Source organism: Canis aureus, chromosome 19, assembly GCF_053574225.1.
Source record: "Canis aureus isolate CA01 chromosome 19, VMU_Caureus_v.1.0, whole genome shotgun sequence".
NCBI lineage: Eukaryota > Metazoa > Chordata > Mammalia > Carnivora > Canidae > Canis > Canis aureus.
Window position 1 is genome coordinate 25,607,084 of NC_135629.1, and position 14,068 is coordinate 25,621,151.

The 14,068-nt window shown below is 39.9% G+C and overlaps 1 long non-coding RNA gene across 1 annotated transcript in view; it reads left to right on the forward strand.

The window, feature by feature from the left end:
• Positions 1-13,739, forward strand: part of LOC144289770 (uncharacterized) — a 101,135-nt gene extending 87,396 nt beyond the window's left edge. The window contains exon 3 of the long non-coding RNA XR_013357687.1: positions 12,361-13,739. This is a non-coding gene — a long non-coding RNA (uncharacterized LOC144289770). The remainder of the gene's footprint in view (positions 1-12,360) is intronic.
• Positions 13,740-14,068: the final 329 nt, after the last annotated feature.

Here is a 14,068-nt window from a genome sequence, read left to right on the forward strand (position 1 = left end):
GAAACTTGGTTGGTCAGGAGTCAGTGAACATAAGAAGGTAAGCGATACAGGAAGGTCACAGGGCAGGTGCAGAGTCCAGAAGAGGGAATGAGTGCAGATATTCAGGGCATACAAGGAGGAGGAGCAGTGACAACAGAGTAGTAGGAAGGGGCATAACCCTCACCCCCCTGCCCCGGGCCCTTGCTTGGGGCTAATGGGGTGTCAGTTTTAGCAAATAAAAATAGAAGAAACTGTTAAACTTGAATTTCAGATAAATGATGAAAACATTTTTAGTATAAGTATGTCTTGTGCAATATCAGGTATTTTATATTTAATCTGGCAACCTTATCCTTATCCTTACAGTCCAAACTAGAACACTTTTTTTCAGGACGCCTGGGTGGCTCAGTGGTTGAGCATCTGCCTTAAGCTCAGGGTGTGATCCTCAATCCTGGGATTGAGTCCCCCATCAGGCTCCCCGCAGGGAACCTGCTTATCCTCCCTCTGCCTATGTCTCTGCCTCTCTCTGTGTCTCTCATGAATAAATAAAGTCTTAAAAAAATTTAGAGCACTTTTGACTGAAGGGGTTGTTGTTAACAGCTGGTGTGAGACAACAGATTAAAACCCAGTCTGACCCAGGCAAACCAGGGTGTGTGGTCATTGTACTTATAGTTTGGACATTTTTTCTTTTCTTCAAATTTCTGTAGGAAGCCATTGGAGAGTTTTACTTGGTGATATATCTGATTTAATTTGCTGTGGTTATTGTGGGGAGAGTAGATTCCACATGAAATAAACTGTAACCAACACCATTAGGTAAAAGATGGGGTGTGGATGGCAACGGGATGAAGGTAACACAGGACTCTTTCTTTTTTTTTTTTGTCATTGATAAATGATTGGTTTGATTGGTGTATAAATATTATTGACAAAAAAGCCAGTTTTCTTTTAGAGGCCCCTCTCTGCATGGTAGCAAATATATTTCAATGTACACACATCTTTAAATAAATCTATATATAATTAAGAGCTGACTTTCGACTGACTGATAAGCCCAATGTTTTGTTCTTTTTAGACACCTAAGTAATCATTTCTATCTTGCAGTTTGCTCTGTATATTTTTCTAGTCCCTTTCTTCTCAAAGCATTTTTAGAGCACTTTGAAGAATTCGTAGGACCAGCACTTTAGGCCCACATAGCACCTACTGTTAGAGCTGGAACTCCATGGAGGGTGGCCAATTTCTCATCCTGTGCCCTTAATCACTATTTCACTAAAATGTATTTTTGCATTACTGAAGCTTAACAGTGTATGAGAAATATTGCCTTATACTATGCAATCCTTTTCTCTGGGGTCCTCAGAGTGTGGTCCTTGAATTAGCATCACCTGAGTATTTGTTAGAAATGTAAGTTGTCAGCGCTCACCCCAGACCTACTAAATCTAAGACGAGATGAGGCCTAGCAACGTGTGATTCTGATGCATGCTCAAGTATGAGAATCTGCTTCCTATTTGCTTTTTTAATAGCTGTGTAACATCATATCAAGTTAACATACCATGGTTTTCTAAATATATCAATTGTTATTTCAATTTTTACATTATTATATACAATGTTGGCAACAGGCTTATTCATATATACGGCTTTCCTCTATTTTTCAATTTTTCATCAGAATGGAATTATTAGGGCAAAGAGTAGGATCATGTTTATATCACATTTTTTTACCTAATTATTTTCCAAAAACATGTTTATACTGATGCTTCAGAACCCTGAGTGAATAAGTTTTCCTATAACTGAACAAACCTGAAGTGTTTTCCTTTAAAGTAGATCATTTAACTGATAATCTCATAACTTAAAGTGATACCTTATTTCAGTTTGCATATTTATTACTAGTAAAGGAGAATATTCTGTTTGGAATTAATATTTTAATTGTGAATTATATTTTAATGTCTCCTATCCAATTATCAATTACTTTGTAGTTCTTAAAGATTATTTTTTAAAATTCTATTTATTTACTCATGAAAGACACAGAGAGAAAGGCAGAGACATAGGCAGAGGGAGAAGCAGGATCCCTGTGGGGAGCCTGATGCAGAACTCAATCCCAGGACTCTGGGTTCATGATCTGAGCCAAGCCAGATGTTCAACCATCAGGTGCCCTAGTTATTAAAAATTAAATGAGAGTTTTACATATATGTATGTGTGTGTATGTATTTGCACATAGTGCTTCTTGTCTCGCTTTTACTATTTTTTTTAACTTATCTTTGTGTGACTTTGACAAAGTCCACGGGATTTTTAAAAATTATAATATAGTACATTTCATTTAGAAGATGTATTTGTGGTTTTGAAATTAGGGAATAGACTCTATTGTACCTTAAAAAATAGGTCTTATGAATGTGAAATAGTCAGGCTAGGCTTGGGTCAGCTTCAGTAACAAATTTAATCAGAATCTCAGCAATTTTCACACAACAAAGGTTTATTTTGTACTGATGTTACATGTTCAGTATAGCTCAACAAGACAGCTCTGTATTCAGACACCCAGGCTCCTGAGAGTGCTACCATTATGTAGCTGTGCCATCGCATAACAGGGGTGCTCTGTGGAAGGGTAATTGAGTGGGCAGGTAGCTTAAGTGCCTTGGCTCTGAAATAATCCATACTCTGCTTACAGATAAGGCCTCATGGCCAGTATTAGTCACATGGCCTCTACTAACTACAAAGGAAAATGAGAAATATGTGAAAATGCAACTATTTGGCAAATGTTAGTATTTTAATTGTTCTCACAGTGTGATGAACTATCTATAATACATATTATAGGCATTCATTTATTCGTTTACTTGTATCAGGAAGGGTTCAGACAGGGACAGTGGTACTTCCCTCTATTTTAGCTGTGATTAATTTTTTAAAAAGATTTTATTTATTTATTCATGAGAGACACACACAGAGAAAGAGAGGCAGAGACACAGGCAGTGGGAGAAGCAGGCTCCATGCAGGGAGCCTGACATGGGACTTGATCCTGGGTCTCCAGGATCACGCCTTGGGCTGAAGGCAGCGCTAAACCACTGAGCCACCCGGGCTGCCCAGCTGTGATGAATTTAAGATAGGAATTGAGAGCTTATTCAAATATCAGAAGTTCTGGTGAAGTAAAGATTGGGGATGGTCACACAGATTCCAGCTGAGAGTTTTGAAGCAGGTGGTCCCATTGAGCTCCTCGACCCTGTTGGAATCCTCACATCTCTGGGAATTTCCTACGAGCTCCCTCTGTAAGGAATGAGGTATGTTTTTTATGAACTCACCAGGAAGCTGCTGCAACATCTCTGACCACATGTCTGGCTATAGCTGCCTCACAGAATCAAGTATTTTCCTTTTCTTTCATCTTCCAAATCTTATACTTGTGCTTCTGGAGTGTCTACTCTAATCCAGAATGATGTGAGGATGGGGACCCAGGGATGTAACCCCTAACATCTCCTCTACAAAACAGAGGAGATCTTGTAAGGCTAGCAGTGAGGCCAGGTTGGCAGGAGACAGACTGGTGTACTCCTTCATTAGCAGGGGGCAAAAAAAGAAGCTCATAGCACCGAAGGTAATGTGTATGTCTGGGTCTCTGTTGCATCACTTTCTGAGTGAAGTTGACATTTGATATTATTCACTTGAATAATAAAATATCTTCTAGCACTAGTTTGAAATAAGTGGTAGTCTTCTCTCAAGTGGCTTTTCACACATTCTGAAAACCACAAGGTCAGAATGAAGATAGGGATAGTCTAGTCCTTGCCTCAACTGTCAAAGAGCTAAAAACCTTTATATGAGGACAAGACTTAATATAAGCAAAGTGACTAATATTTCACATAAGATTATATATAACTGTATGAAATGTCATGCTTCAAGTCACAGTTGAAGAAATAAACACCTGGATGAAGAGCTATCATACTTAGAGCTCAAAAGACTAGGAAAACACCTGTGTGTTTTTTTTCTTAGAGTGTAAGAGTGAAATGTGGTATGTCTTGTTTGCTTGCAGTTCACACAGGGAAATAGAAATTATTCTTCTCATTTTCAGGTACAAAAAAATTGGAGATAGAAATTAAGGATTAAAATTTGGAAGCCCTGGAGAGTAAAGGTCAAGGATGCCACTGCCAAAAGTCAGGAGAGCCAATACAGAGATCTTGGCCAAAAGCTTCGAAGCAGATAGGAACCTGTTGTTAATGAGGTAAAAAAGCTATTAATCAAATAAACTAGTTGACAATGCAGAAAACTAGCTATTAATGAGATAAAATACTGACACTAAGCTGTCATGAAAAACACACAGAGGCAGGAGCCCAGGCATAATACTAATGCTGAAATAATGGTCTGCCCCCGCCCCATCTACCACCACCACCACCACCACCACCACCACCACTACCGCCATATTTTTAAGATTATTTTATTATTATTATTTTTTAAAGATTTTATTTATTTATTCATGAGATAGAGGCAGAGACATAGGCAGAGGGAGAAGCAGACTCTTTGTAGGGAGCCCGATATGGGACTTGATCCCCGGACCCGGGATCACGCCCTAAGCTGAAGGCAGATGCTCACCACTGAGCTCCTCAGGTGTCCCTCGTTAAGATTATTTTAATGCAGTATTTAACAGGGAATATCTCTAAGGCAGCCTCTTGGATTGGCCTATAACTGACCTTGCATTTGGACATAACTTACCTAAGAGTACAGGGATGGGTATAATTTTCCTCTAGCATGGAGGCTCAGGATCAGCAGTGGCTTCCTGCCAGACTGTGTTGAGAAGGATTCTGAGCTACATCTGAATTCAGCATGAAAGGCTTGGTTTGAGTGCAATGGCTATTGTTGTGTAGAAGGGGCTACTGTGACTGCCTTCCATGTATTTGCCCTCTGTGACTTCTTACTTTAATCTTCCTACCTTCTGAGGAGCAATGATTCTTTTTTGCTAGGCTCCATGTGACCTACTAATTTAATGCCTTTGTTCCCCTGTCTTTGATACACTGTACATTAATATGCCTACTGTGCCTGTAAAACATAGAATATAATATGATTTTCAAGACAAATAATAGATTGCTTTGCTTCTTAGATCTTTGAAATCTTTTCTTCTCTTGCCACACAGCAAATCCTGGAGACACCAACAGGGACCCCAGGGATCTTATCAAGATGGCCGAGCAAAGGTCTTGCCCCCTTTGAGTCTCAGTGTGATGAAAGTGAAGCCAATTCCAAACAAACAATATTATTAAATTCAAGACTCAGATCTCTTACCCTCCCCATACTGACATTTATTATCTGTAGAATCACAGCAAGCTACAATATCCAAGCAGTTGATTGGAGTTACTCAGTAAATAACATCTGATGAAAAGAAAATGAGGTGGTAAAGAGACCCTTGAGAAATTAGAAAATAGCCTTCTAGGCTTTGAACCTATTCATCATTTACGAAGGCGTTGAATAATATAGCAAGCCTAAGAACCAGCAGCAACCTGCTTCCAAGTCCTGAAAATACTAAATCAAATAGTTGAATAGTCCAGCTTGAGGAATTGTTCAAAGTTGAATCGAAATAAGCTTTGATTAAGGACGAAAAAACCAGAAAAGTTAATCTTCAAGTTTAACAGAAAGGCTTAAAAGAGCTGTTACAAACAACATGAATTATTCAGGGTAGGGATATTGTGACTTGCCTTTTATACACATAAGGCTCAAATGTCTGGTCTCAAACCCAGTGCAAATAAATTGATTTGTATCAGTTGAGCAATGTTTGGATGAGAAGAAAAGATGAGCCTATCTTCCTTAGTACTCTAGCTTTGTTTTTTATAACAATAGGTAGTGAACTTTCAGCCCCAGGCATTTTTGTTATTGCATTAGAATAGGAGAGAAAAGCCCTCATGCAACAGACTTCTGTGGGGCAAATGAATTCTTCTGGAAATGTCACCCCTAAATCATTTCTACGTACAACCTTGGATACCCAAAGGAAGCAAAACAGTAAAATCACACCTCTGGGCTCCTTTGAGCACATAGTAGGCTTGGTGATTAGATCTTGATATTAAAATGTTTTTCATGAGAGCAAATAACAGGTAACAGACATCCTGTTGCTATTCTACCCCCATCTTTTCCAAGCAGACTGCTCTAAGTCTCCCCTAGCTGCCCCCACTTCTAAGTTCTTATAACACTTTGGACATCCTTCTACTGGATATTTCTTAGGGGCACTGTGGGGTAAGCAGAGCATGACCTTTGGAATTAACACCAAACCCAACTATGCAAGTTATCTGTCTTCTCTGAATCTTCACTTCTTTGTATAAAAGCTTTATGAGATCATCCTCAGGATGATGACAGTTGCTCACTAAATGGGAGTATTTACTATTAATTAAGAGTCCTTAGGAATAGGGGTTCTGACTTAGTGTACATCCCATATAGGATACCAGCACATAGAAGATATTTTTGGAATAAATGGTCTTTGTGGCTCAGGTGTCATTCCAAGTAACTACTTGTTCTTTGCAGTGTGTTTCCATAATTTGAGGCCTTCTTCTCCTAAAGCCTTCTTTGCAGGGTATTTCAGAGCTGGTGTACATGTCATTCTCATGCCCACAAATGAGTTTGTAAGGTCTTACTCTGTTACATGTGTCATATCTGACACACTACACGGAAACAGGACCAGTTAGCCAAGGGAGAAAAGGGGAGATAGGTAAGAGAGGGCTGGATGATTAGAGGGGAAGCCTAAAAGCTTAAGAAGTTCAAGTGCTAAATGTAACATTTATTTTTGCAGTAGCTTATCTGTAGTCACTGTACCTTCATCCTTGCACTCTTATTTATCCATTTATCAAACATTTACTGAATTCTATTGTTCAGGGTAACATGCTGGGAGATATAGGAAAGCATCAGGGGAAGGGGGCAGGAGGAAGAGAGAGCAAGTAAGCGAACATGTGCCCAAGGATTTAAAGTTTCCCAGGGAAGGTAAAACATAGATTATAATAAAATAGACTCCAAGTTCACATGATGCTATTCCTACTAGAAAATCTTTTCTGGGTTCTCAGGACTTCTCATTTCTTTTAAATTTTATTTATTTATTCGAGAGAGAGAGAGAGAGAGAGTGAGAGAGACACAGACAGAGGGAGAAGCAGGCTCCATGCAGAAGCAGACTCGATCCCAGGACTCCAGGATCAGGCCCTGGGCTGAAAGCAGGCGCTAAACCGCTGAGCCACCCAGGCGTCCCAGGACTTCTCATTTCAATCCAACTTTTTATGTCGTGATTTCTTTCTTAAATTCCACTTCCCCTCTACAATCTGTTCTAGCCAGTTCAACTAACTCTCCTTTGAAACATGGCCTCTTTGCATCTTCCATTCTCTGTCTGAAAACTCCCTTACCCTTCATCTCTGCCTGACTTAATTTTCTCCACATTCTTGAAAGGCCAGCTCAAAAGCCACTTCTTCTGTGGTGTCCTCCCTGAGTGCCTGAAGACCCAATCTTTCTCTCCTTTAGGTGCTTGAAGTACTATATACCTATTGTTCACAATGGAAATGAAAGTTGAGAAGCTATCTAAATTTTACAAACTGAGTGTGGTAGGATGTTTAAGTCACCATGCAAAAACAGAGGTGTGGCGGGAAGGACAGAGTTTAGGGAGATGTGGTTGGACAAGATGCCTGGTGAGGACTGGGGAGTCCAGTCTGCAACTCAAGAAAGGCTATGGCAGTGGTGTGGATTTGGGTCTCATGCACAGAAGTGGAAATGGATGTTTGAAATGAATGGGGCACACAGCAAAGAGAATAAGCAGAAGACTGAGCAGAGAGACTTGAGGAGTGTCTAAGTTTCAAGGCTAAAGAAAAGGAGAGGAACTCGTGAAAGAGATTGAGCAGGTAAAATGAAAAACTACTGCATATAGGGAAACCAAAGGAGAAGTTCAAGCAGAAGTTAGGAAAAACAGGAAGACAGTAAAGAAAAGTAAGATGACTATACCATCTACTTCCTGGACAGTCAATTATCTTATGTCCTTGAGGCTCAAGCGATGTGCGAATTTATATTGCCATATGACCATATAATTGCTCTCAGGTCACTGTTGCAATACAGGTCATAGCAAATGTTGGCTGGAAAGAGCTCCCACAGGCAGATCAGTCCAGAATTATACTGCACAAGTTAACATTTCTTGAAGGAGACATTTTGGAGCTGCTTAGAGGAAAGTCATCAGAGTTAAACGGAAAAAAAAAAAAAAGAAGAGGAGATAAGACTCCTATATTCTTTCCCTATGCTTGGAGTCTAGTGAGCACACATAAACATGCTCCAGGTTTTAGCTAAGAGGACTTTACTAATTAATATGGATAATAGGTACAAGACATATTTAGGGTAAGTCAGTGACTGTAAATAACTAAGATGAGATGTCGCAAGGTCAAAAAGAGAAAAAAATGGAAAGAGGGAAAAGAAAGCCTGTTCTCGGGTTAAACATCTGACTGACAAGTGTTCTGTTGAGATTGTAGAAATGAGTCAGCTGAATGAGTCATCCACTCAGCCTCCAAAAGTCTCACCAATGAACCTCCTAATTTGAACATGTAATTGTTTACTTTTATAACTCTGCTCTGAGATAATTGCCTGTAGACGCATAAAGATTGATGTCACTGAGAGAAGGACAAAAAAAGGACTTTACATCCCAAGTTCCTAGTGTTCTCAAGTGAGAAAGGGTAGGCTCCTTCCTCACTAACTAGCAAACTCTGCTGAATAAAGTCTAAGTCGGACACGAAAGGCACAAGTTGCAAAGAGTAGAGTAGGCAGCAGGTGAGAGAGATTATTTACATGACCCTGGGTAAGCCAAGCATAGTTAAAAACAGTGCTGATACACATGAAAAGATGCCCAACATTACTAATCATTAGGAAAATATTAATCCACATTTACAACGAGATACCAGGATTATATCCGGGAGGATGACTGCTGTCAAAACAAACAAGGAACAAGCTCAGTGTTGGTGAGGGTGAGGAAAATTAGAATCCCTGTATACTGTTGGTAAGAATGTAAAATGATGCAGCCACTGTGGGCAACAATGTGGCTGTCCCACAGAAGATTAAAAATAGAATTGCCATGTGATCCAGGAATTCTACTTCTGTCTGCTAGCAGATAAATTGATTTTTTTTAATGTGGTATATGCATACAGTGGAATAATATTCAGCCTTAAAAAGGAAGGAAATTCTGACACATAGCTGAGCCTTGAGGAAGTTCTGTTAGGTGGAATATGCCAGTTACAAAAAGAAAAATACTACTTTATTCCACTTATAATGAGGTGCCTAGAGTGGTCAAATTTCATAAAGAAAATAGAATGGTTTCCAGGAGCTGAGAAGAGGGGGGAATGGGGTGTTGTGGAGTTGTTGTTTAATGGGGACAGAGTTTTAGTTTTGCAAAATAAAGAGTTCTGGAGATTGGTTGCACAACATTGTGAATGCATTTAATACTACTGAACTGTATATTTAGAAATAATTAAGATGGTAAATTTTATGTTGTCTATTGTACCACAATTTAAAATTTTTTGAAATGATGACAATAGGTATATTCATTCATTTAACAAATATTTGAATGGTCACTATGAGCCAGGCACTCTTCTGCTCTTGGGGAACACAATCAGTAACCCAATATGCAAAAAAATCTTACCCTTATGGAGTTGACGGTATAGAAAGACAAGCAAAATGAATAAAATGTGCTGTATTCAATGGAGAAAAGTGCTCTGGAGAAAAAGCAGAGATTAGGGGGATAGGATGTGTCCGAGTTGCCAAATGTAGGGGTAGGTTGGGAAGACTTGACCACCCAGGTAATGTGTGAACAGAGTCCTAATGGTGAGGGCATACAGCATGGACATAACAGGAGAAGAGGAGTTCCCTTGGAAGGAAGCCACTGCAAAGGTGGGAAGCTGACCTGCTGCATGTAAGGGGCAGCCAGAAGGCCAGTGTGACTGGAACAAAGTGAGGTTGGGGATGAGGGCTAGGGGCCGAGGAGACCAGCAAGAAACTGAGGTGGTAATGCCCAGGAAAGATGTCAGTGGCATGGATCAAGGTAGTAACAATGGACAGAGCAAGAAAAGTTCATTATCCAAGTAAAGCTAGCAGGATTTATTGATGAATTAGGGGGAAGAGTGTAGGGAAAAAGAGAGGAGTCAAGAATGCTCTAACATAGTGGTTCTCAACCAGGGATGATTTTGTCCCCCAGGGAACATGTTTCAATGTCTGGAGAGAGTTTTGGTTGTCACAGTGGGGGGCGTGAGGTACAGTTTGCTACTGGCATCTAGTGGGTAGAGGCTAGGAATATTGCTAAAGATACTATAAGGCACATGATAGCCCACACACAACAAATAATTATCTGGTCCAAAATGTTAGTAGTGCCAAGATTAAGAAATCCCGCTCTCAGGTATTAGGCCTAATAATTAGGATAAATGACAAAGAAGGCCAGAGAAGGTAATTAATTAATTTGAGGTCAGGCTCAAGACTCCCAACCTGGAAAATGAGAGAATAGTCATAATAATAGCTTACTTTTATTAATACACATACTGCCTCAGGGATGATGAGCAACACATTGAATGACCCCTCTAATCCTTACAGCCATGCTAGGAGGGATGTTTTGACATCCCCCAATATATAGATGGGAACACAGATGGTTTAACCATTTGTAGTACACAGAGGACCTTGGATTAAACCAAGATGTGTTGAAATCTAAAGTTTAGGGTCTTAACAGCGTGCCACACAGGCTTCCTGAATTCATCATGTTCCCAAGTAAAGTCATACAATGAAGGCAGTACGAGCAAAAGATATGCATACATATATTTATTTTTATGATAGTTTTCTAAAACATGAATCCAGCAACATGAAAGAACATTTTGTGCTGAATTGCCGCAACCAAGACACTGAATGACACTGTTAGCTGCCTAGAACAATAAGAATGGTGAGAAATTCCTACCATCAAAGACCTGGCACCGTGCATCTGACTCCCACTTGGGGAGCTGGTGGTGGAGAGATCTCCGACCTTCTCACAGTGTCTCTGCTTTCCTGGCCTCCTAGTTAGCTCCTAACTCAGCAAAGCTCAGAGTCACCTGGGTAATTTTTAGGTTTACAAGAGAAATGATGAACAAACTGAAATTTTCCAGAAATTCAGATAGGCAGCTCACGTGTGTGTGTGTGTGTGTGTGTGTGTGTATTATTCTACACTGACTTTGGGGTGATGGCTGGGAATGGGTTGAGACCTCAGCAGGGAACATGGTGAGACTCCTCATGAGATGGACAGCAGGGAGCGGACGACCGTGCCTAATGTGTAGCCAGCCTCCAGGCCGGGCAACAAAGGCGAAGGCACCCGTTCTGCATGCAGAGACAAAGACAGCAGCATTTCTGTCCCTCTGCATTTCCACTCCTTCCCAGAACTTTTGAATCATATTCAGAAAGGAAATGGCAGAGAAGAAAGGGACTTTGTCCACTCTCCTTTTCTGCCGCTACACCATCTGTTTTCAGAATAGAGACTATTGCTTAATTATTTCACCTCGAGTTTTGCATTTCCATACATGTTTTTAATTATAGGAAATACCCAGCAGACTTTTAAACTGAGTTAAAGTCAGTTAAGGATTTGCTTTATGCACAGCCCTCTCCCCAGGACCTGCCCTGTAGGAGATAATGTATAAATAGGCACTAAATTTAATAAGCCAACCTAAACTCTACATGCTTGGAGTGAAAGTCCCCTCCTCCATGGTGCCATTGGAGGACCTCTCTGCTCTGAATCCCATCGGGTTTCTTCCCCTGCATCCCATCATACTCTACTGCCTATGCTGCTCATTCATGAGAAAAAAATTTTATTGAGTACTAAATAGGTGCCTTCTACTGTTCTAGAAACTGAGGATATAGCAGTGACAAAACTTCCTGCCCTCCTAGAGCTGATGGTCCAGTCTCTGAGACTTATTGAATATGCCCCATGTACTGGTTAAATTTTTGTATATATCATTTGTCTCTGCAAGTGGATTGTAAAGGTTTTGAAGTAGATTTATATATGTATAAATATATATACATGTTTGTAGCTTTACAAATATACAAATATATAAACAAATATAGAAATACAAATATGGAAATATATATATATAATTTTTTTGTACCTGTGCTTTCAATACTCTATCTTAAGAGCAGTAGATGCTCACTAAATGTTTGTTTCAGAATTCGGGTACATTAGAATTCTCAAATCCTGCTAGTAGTATACTCATGGGAGATCATTGTCAGTGGTGCCCACCCTGGTTGCGTGATTATTTACACTATAGTTAGCAATGTAAAGTACCTACAAGGGGTGAGTTTGTAAAATAAACATCATCTTCCCAGCTGTATAAAACACTATGTACAGAGGGGAAAAAATATAAAATGAGGCCAGCATCACTACTTAATGGGTGATCTAAGTTCCTGCTTATTTTTCTTGTTTTTCACTTCTAGGAACTTCAATAAGCTGGTTCTACATCTGAAGAGTGGAGATTTACCAGGTCGGCTGTGATGTTACTGAAGCCCCATGAGAAAACATCTGGTGACAGAACAAGGCAAGTGCTCTGATCACCATGGACAGTTATATGTGGCTTTGGACAATATGCAGCCCATGGTGGTTACATGGTGATTTGGGCAGCTCCTTGCATGGAAAGCTCTTGGTCTTAGAGTTGCTCTTCTGGAAGAACAAGGAATTATTTGAAGAGCCCAAATCTCAGTTGGTCTTGATTGGTATTTATCAATGAAATGTCTTTGGGAGAAGGGCTCCAAGAGAGAACTACCTCAAATAAATTTCCCATCTGCTTGCTGATGCTTCAGGCAGGGCATTTTTTACCCTAATTAGACAAAGCTAAAAAATGCAATTATGAAAAGTCATACATTCCCTCCAAGGGAAAAAACAATTGATTAGTAAAATCTTTAAAGTCTTCATTCATACCAAAGACAGGCCATCTTAGATAAATCCATACTTTATAATCTAGTCACTATTTGTATAAAGAAGAAAATATCTTGAACAAATGCCAAATCCATTACTTATATCAGAGTTATTTGATATATATTTTTTATGCCAAAAACACGGTAAATCTGTTTCAAATAATGGAAGTTGTAAGGTCAACTTTTTAGTCCTAAATAGTGTTTTCTAGTGTAGAGTTTTGGCAGATAACCATAGAGGATATATATACAGTTTTCCTTTTTCTTTTCTTTTTTTGTTTTAAAGACTTTATTTATTTATTCATGAAAGACACAGAGAGAAGGCAGAGACATAGGCAGAGGGGGAAGCAGGCTCCCTGTGGGGAGCCCAATGTGGGACTGGATCCCAGAACTCTGGGATCATACCCTGAGCCAAAGGCAGATGCCCAACCACTGAGCCTCTCAGGCATCCCAGTTTTCCTTTTTCTTAGTTCCTCATCCATTTTTCTTCAAATATTACCAATGAGTAACCTCTCTTTTCCTACTTCATCTGCCTTATAACATAGGCAAATTGAATTTAGCTCCAAAATTTTTGTTGACTGCTGGTCCAGTGTTTGGTGCTGTGCAGGAACCCAAAAATAAGTAAAATGAGACCCATGGTTTCTGAGAGAGAGTTCTACTGTAATGTAATAAAACTGGATCCCAAGTGGTCACAAAAACTGAATTATTCAGACTGTCATTACAGGGAAAGTATCGTACTTGAAACTCAGCTGAACTTGCAAAGCAAGTCGCCTAAGTTTGTATGTTGATATGCTGATTTGTTTTCAAATCAAACTGTTTTGAATAGATATGTATGTAAGATTTCTTTTCACAAGTTGTTTCCTCTTTGTACCTGCTCCAGCAGCAGTTTGCCCATACTTTGACTGTTGCACCTGTTTGGTTGTACTATGATTATTTGTTAAATAAATGAGTTAAATTATGTGTTCAGTCGCCTCAACTAGATACTAAACACTGCCAGGCCAAAGATAGTCTTTCTTGTTCATGCTCATTTTTGCATCAACAGTATCTAGTGCCACAGCTGCTAAAAAGGTGGGTTCAGGGACGCCTGGGTGGCTCAGCGGTTGAGCGTCTACCTTAGGCCCAGGGCGTGATCCTGGAGACCGGGGGTCAAGTCCCGCATCAGGCTCCTTGCATGGAGCCTGCTTCTCCCTCTGCCTGTGTCTCTGCCTCTGTCTCTCTCTCTCTCATGAATAAA